The sequence below is a fragment of the Globicephala melas genome, chromosome 2 (genome assembly GCF_963455315.2).
Source record: "Globicephala melas chromosome 2, mGloMel1.2, whole genome shotgun sequence".
NCBI classification, from domain to species: domain Eukaryota; kingdom Metazoa; phylum Chordata; class Mammalia; order Artiodactyla; family Delphinidae; genus Globicephala; species Globicephala melas.
This window is the reverse complement of record NC_083315.2, coordinates 110,844,692-110,851,575: the sequence shown is the minus strand read 5'-3', so window position 1 is coordinate 110,851,575 and position 6,884 is coordinate 110,844,692. Positions and strand designations below refer to the sequence as shown.

General features: G+C 42.8%; 1 pseudogene; it reads right to left on the bottom strand.

The window, feature by feature from the left end:
- Positions 1-2,910: 2,910 nt before the first annotated feature.
- LOC115851999 (ATM interactor-like) lies at positions 2,911-5,658 on the bottom strand (annotated as a pseudogene).
- Positions 5,659-6,884: the final 1,226 nt, after the last annotated feature.

Sequence of the window (6,884 nt, the reverse complement as noted above, 5' to 3'; positions counted from 1 at the left end):
AACACACCAGCAAATGGTACAGTAATAAAATAAGAATTTAAAAAAGCAAGTTGAACAAAAGAACAGTCAATATCAAGTTCCAAACTCAATTCCATTTCCTACCTGGTTGTACAAACTATTTGTGTTAAGAAGGGACTCAGCTCTTAGGTGGGAACTATCATTTTCCCAGGCCTCATATTTTTGTATTGGAGGGGCTTCAACAGCCCATGATTAAGCCCATGATTAACACCATGGCATCAGTTTCTGCCTATGTAAGAAGAGGCTCCATGACAAAATATCAAATATATGATTATGGTTGGAGCATTTGCCCTTGGAGTTTTTATTTCAGACTCTTATTTACATATGTATGTTTCCTTTTTCCTCACAGTCTTAGTGCATGTGCCAAGTGTCTTTTTTTTGTTTTTGGCCACACCTTCCAGCATGTGGAACTTCCCTGACCAAAGATCGAACCCACGCCCCTTGCAGTGGAAGGTGGAGTCTTAACTACTGGACCACTAGGGAAGCCCCAAGTGACTTTTTTTTTTTTTTTTTTTTTCAGAATTCTCACTTCTCTTCAATCGCTGAGTTTCAGCTCTTACAAATAACCTTAGAACAATTCAGGTAGCTAAGGTTTTGGGGGGGGGGGAAACAGTTCTTACTTGTACATGAAGAACTACTGCATCCTCAATTTTCTGTAAATAACTCAATTGGCTGGATTAACATTGTCACAGAAACACAAAAATTTTTTAAAGCCATAGATCACTGTGTATATATTTACAAAAGGCATAATCAAACATGCATTTCTCCTTACTAGGAGAACTTAAATAGATGTTTGAACATTAAGGCAGTGATGACTCTAAAACATAATGAAATTCTAAGTTAAGGCTTTATGTTTGTTTTGCCATATTCATAGGCAACTGTGACCAAAGCAAACTTTTATCTACTAGGTTGAGTTCATCTGCCTAGGATATATTATTTATCCACTACCAACAATTCTTCTACGGGATAGCAATTAGTAGCAAACCACTGATTTATTATACTTTAATGAATTATTAGTCTCCCCCTTAGGTTTTATTTTGAGGATTTAGCCTTCAGCAGCATAAGCATGTGCCACAGAAGGAACAGAGTATTTTTTTGGGTAAACTTAGAAAAATTTACAGACTGCACTGATTTTTACTTGCTTGAGATTTGGCCAGCAATCAAGAACTCAGGATCTCCTAAATACAGAAAACCTCAAAAGCATACTTGACCACAGACCCATCTCAAAACATAGATGTTCTTAAACACTGAAGCAATCAGTCATCACCTTACTTCCTTTGAAGACTGGTATTATCCTCTCTAAACAAAGCAACAAAATGCAGAATACCACATCTTAGATGGATCTATTCTATAATTGCTATCCTCAAGGCACAGATACTATCCTTGCTGGACCAATGTGTTTCCTCATTCAAGGAAAAAATGAGAGGTGGATGAAAAGAAGATTCACTTTAAAATAGTTGTTTATTGCACTCTTGCCCTATCAAGCTTATGCATAGTATTGAAATTTAGTGGGGAATTTCCTTTTCTCCTTACTTTATTTTTTTTAACAATTAGAGTGACAAAACTTGGACTCAGCTGGTGGGTGCTCTTTGAGGAGCAGCTCTGGAGCACCGCCCTGGCCTTTTGTAGGGAGTAGGGGGGACGCTCATAGGACACACTCCAGTATGAGCTAATAGGCATGATTCCACAGCCCAGCGTTTCCATAGTTGGGGCGACTTACTGTCACTTAGACTGAAACGATCGCTATTTACACTAAGTGCTTGCTGCTACTTTAAGCAAGAATTTTACAGCAACACGTCTTGTGAGGAAAGTACTATACACTTACACTGCTATCAGTAAGAGTTCACGTAGAGGAGGGATGGCATTGACTATATGAAAATTGTCCCAAAAGCTAAAGACAGAGGCTTCCCTGGTGGCGCAGTGGTTGAGAGTCCGCCTGCCGATGCAGGGGACACGGGCTCGTGCCCCGGCCCGGGAAGATCCCACATGCCGCAGAGCTGCTGGGCCCATGAGCCATGGCCACTGAGCATGCGCGTCCGGAGCCTGTGCTCCGCAACGGGAGAGGCCACAGCAGTGAGAGGCCTGAGTACCGCAAAAAAAAAAAAAAAAAAAAAGCTAAAGACAGCTGTAGTTTTCCTTTGTGTCTTCAAATAAGGAAAGAGTAAGATGTCAAAGCAGATGAAGCTGATGGTGTTTAAATCTGATGGTGCAGCATCAGACTTCTTTAGACATTATTAGGAAACAAGAATTTCTAACAAGCACTGGCAAAAGTATTTTAGGTGCAATTTAAGTAAGTCATATGTCAACTACAATGTTTCAAAAATTTGAAAAGTTTGTACACTAGTCCTGGTAAGCTTGATTCAGCTAAATGGCTAGATGGGTTGTTTTTTTTTTTACGTTGTGCTGGGTCTTAGTTGCTGCACTTGGGGATTTTCTTTGTGGCACATGCGATCTTTGTTGTGGCACGTGGGATGTTTTAGTTGCGGCATGCATGCAGCGTCTACTTCCCTGACCAGGGATCGAACCCAGGTCCCCTGCATTGGGAGCACTGCGTCTTACCCACTGGACCATCAGGGAAGTCCCCTGCTAGATGGGTTTTAAAGGTGTGAAATACATTTTTTTTTTTAAAGAAGGGATGTCTACACTGAAAGGGCAAATGTAGGCAACACAAAAAACAATCACTGTTTTAGATCAACATCTTACACTTTATAATACACTCATACATTTTTACACAAATTTCATGTTTATAAGTGCAAAAGGCAAAGAACCTCAAAGAATCGAAGTAACTGTATCATCAACTGCATTCAATAGAGTTAATACTGTTGTCCCCATTCTCCATCTTCTAAATCCAGAAGGGAACCGTAAATGCCATCCCCCATGTGAACTCCACTTTCAGAAGTTGGAGACTGGGTGTAGTTCTGCACACAACTGGGTTCCAACAGAGCTGAATTGAGTTTCCATTGTGTTCCAGGCCAAATCCGCCAGAAGAAAGTCATCCATTGCTGTCTGAGTTTCATTGCTGTTGAAGAACAAGCTCCCCAAAGTTTCAAAGCCAGAATTCATGGTCTGTGTTTCTGCATTGCTTAACTGAACTTTGCTTTCTAGAGCAGGTAGGTGTTTAGCAGCAGAGATTCTTTCAGTTTGGGTCTCTGTGTCAGATGAATCAATACTCATGGAAAAGCTGGAGTGTTTCAGAATACTTCCCAGAGGCAGATGAGGGCTACTGTCTAAAAAGAAGTTCAAGTCCCTCTGTGTCTGAATGTCAAACATTTCAAGGCCTAAGAAGTTAGAATTTCCTCTACGACTGTAGGACTGGGCAGAGGTGTCTGCAAGTAAGAAGTCAGTTTGGGTCTCTATGTCCAGCGATTCCAAGACTGGCTCAGTGGTTATGGGGCTAAGTTCACTCTTTTTAGTTTGAGTCTGGATTTTTGAGGCCGAAAAGAACTCTCTAATATCAAAATCAACTGCAGGATTCTGGGTTGGGCCAGATGGGAGCTGGGTGTCAGGTCCATTACTTGTGTCAGACGAAGACTACGATTGTCCAGTGTCTGACCAGGCAGATTACTTGACAAGATGTTTTCCAGATCACTTAATAAATCCCTGGTTCAGGTCTGATTATCTGTCATGTTCTGTGAAGAAAGTGTACTATTCTGTGTGCTGAATGAAGTTCATGATTGGTTCAGATTTCTCAATATCTTGATTTAAAGTTTTAGGGTGGTTCTGAGGTAACAAACCATGAGTTACAGTCTCTGCTACTAAGCTGCTGCTTATAATTTGTCTGTAGAAACATCATATGATGAATGAACACTCTCAAAAATGTCTCCACACATTACAGCTTTGTCTATCTGTACTCGATCATCTGTTGGACTTCGCATTCCACTGGTCTGAGTTTCTCTCAAAAGAGATCCCACCTGACGGGAAACTGGGATCTATAAATACATCAGTCTGAGCAGCTATAGATGAGATTACCTTAGAACTGGGCAAAAATTTTGAGTATGAACACTAATGGGAAGGGAAACTTGAGAACCAAATGTCAAATCAGTTTACGAACAAGGTGATACAGAGGAATCAGGGCTAGCCCACTGTGCAGATGTGGGACTCGAGGGACATTGTTCCAGCTAATGATTAAGAACTCTCCAGACAATAGGGGCTTCTTAGACAATGGGTGAATTTCCAGGATGTCCGGCCCCCTTCCGAGAAGGAGGGGAGATAACAAAATGTAAAAAAGGTGTCTGTCAAAGACCAATCAGACAGCTGGGGAGAAGGAGGGAGATAACAAAATGTAAAAAAGGTGTCTGTCAAAGACCAATCAGGCAGCTGGGGACAAGTTCCCTCTCTGGTCCGAGCCTAAGCCGGGACCAATCAGCAGGAGAACACAACCAAATCTATAATTTACATACGGGGAAGTGGGAACCTATAAAACTGACATATTCGCGCCCAAAAGGGTTCCTTCTTCGACCTCCTACGTGAGGACCAAGGAACCCCGGTGCACCGGCCTTCAATAAACCTCTTGCGTTTTGCATCGGCTTCCGACTCTTGTTGTTTCCTGGGCGAGTCGAAACTCCTAGGAGACCGCGCAGGTCTAACACAGACAGTAAAAAGTGTTGTGTGGTGTAAGACAGGTCTGCCTGTGCATTGATTGAAGAAATGCTGTTTTCTTGACATGTGTTCCCTAGTTCTTGTAAAGAGTTAGATGGACTTTTACCCGAGTTCACTTGAACACCTGTGCTAATTGGCTCAACAGCAACGGGATTTACAATTTTTGAAAGACGGAGGCTCTCCTTTAGAGAGCAAGCCTCTGAATCTAGGCCGAGGATCAGGGTTCCTATGGACAAGGGCAGTAAGTGCACAGAACCGCGGGGACAGAGCCCTGATGATCGACACCCAACACTACAGGCTGGGCTGAGGAGTCTGCTGTAGGCACAAAGACAGGCACTTCAGGCTTTGGTAAAAGCAACTTCTGAGGATACCTTGGACGAGTTGGAAGAGTCTGCTTTCTGGCATTAGAGCTGCAAGAGTCTTCAAAAGAAGCCATTAGCTTTATTTCTGAAGTTTCTAGCTCTTGAGCATCTGGTGTTGGGGTTGATTGGTTGCTCAGTGATTCACTGGTCTTACTGGACAACTTCTGGTTGTGCAGGCACTTTTGCATTTTCCTTTTCTTACTAGATGGATCCCTGTGTTCTGCAGGGATCGCACGGCCAGTTCGGTAGATGTGGGACTGTAAATGCAGTCCTTCTGGCATAGGGACAGCCACATGTGCACTGGTAGGTATTGCCACAATCCTCTGGATGTCTTTTCAAGTCCTACTCAGTGCCATACGAATTGCTGCACTTAACTATGTTTGTGCTGCTTTTCTGCATGCATTTTCATAAAGTGCTGTTTTCTGAGAGAAAATTGAGAACTTGGTCTGTCAGGGCCTCTCGGGCATCCTTCAATCGGACAACAGCAGAACCTCAGGACAGTTTTCAAATCTCTTCCTATTGTTGGATTCTCTATGCCATCCTGCTGGTGGTGGCTCTTGACCAGGTGCGTGTTGAGCACCGGGCTGTTGGGCAGGATCTTGCCGCCGCCGCGCGCCGGGAACAGGCTGTTGGTCCACACGGCCCAGGACAGCTTGCTCACCCAGGGAGGGATAAGCTCCCCGGCCAGCTGCCTCTCAGCGGCCTTGGGGGAAGGGGACCCCATGGGCCCGAGGCGGCGGCAGCTCCCCTCACAGCCTGGGCGCCCCAGGCCAGAGCCGTGGACCCTGCCGCCACCGTCTCACAGGCCACCAGGTGCGCCATGTGTCTTGAAGCCCGAATTCACCTGGGTCTTTCACACCTGTTTCAGATACCCTGGTAGAAGAGTGACTATCTCTCATAGTAAATTGGTAAAGAGACTTCTGAATATAATCTTGTATACCCTGCTTGCACAAGGGAAAATGTGTTGATCATGCCTTGTGTGAGAATTTCCACTCCATGTCACAGCAATATTTCTTACTACAAATGAATAAATTAGTATTCTGGTTCTATCCCAATTCATGTGCAATTTAGTTAGTATGAACTAATTTCTCAGAAACTGATCACCTCCCTAGGCACTGAGAAAAAAAAAACAAAAAAAAAAACCTCTCTAAGCTTTGAGGTAGGGGGCTAGGTTTCTTCCAAGCCTTCCCTGAAATGAAACCTCTATCTCTTCCTGTTGCATATCTACTGATTAACATACCTCCAAGTAAAGCCTCGGGCAAGAGGTTCATTCTAGAGCTAAATCTTACGTAAAGCTCTGCTTAGTCCAAGAAACAGATTTCTTAGTCTATGAAACAGATTACGAAACAGTTCATTTTTCTTTCTTTTCCTCTTTACAATCAGGAAGCTTACTATCAGCTGCAAAGGATCTTTCAGAAGTGGTTCTCTGTTAAAATTTGGGGCAGCCAACTTGAATGAATTAAACAACTTAAAATAACTCTAAATTATTATACCATCTCAGAGGGCCTAGAATGCTTTCATAACTAATGCACTAGCTGCATGGTCTCCTTTCAGCACTGTAGCTGTTTGAGAACTATTCTTGCCCAGACAGTGATTTCTTGTATACTCACAAGGCAAAGCTCTCTTATGTTCCAGTGAATCTTCTTCCTCTAGAGCCAACTTAATGTTGTGCTTTGCCTCTTACATCTAACTTGAAGGAAATTGTACAACATGCTCCACGTCAACATTACATGTGATGAACATAACTGTTTTATAACAAAAATTGAAGTTGTATATCTGTGAAAACTTTGCTACATTATCTTCTCAGCACTCCAGTCAAGAACCACTGTCTTGTCTATTTGTTTTCAATTTTCCACATTCCAACTGACATAATTCCATTTTCTTTACTCCTTATGCTTTATTTTT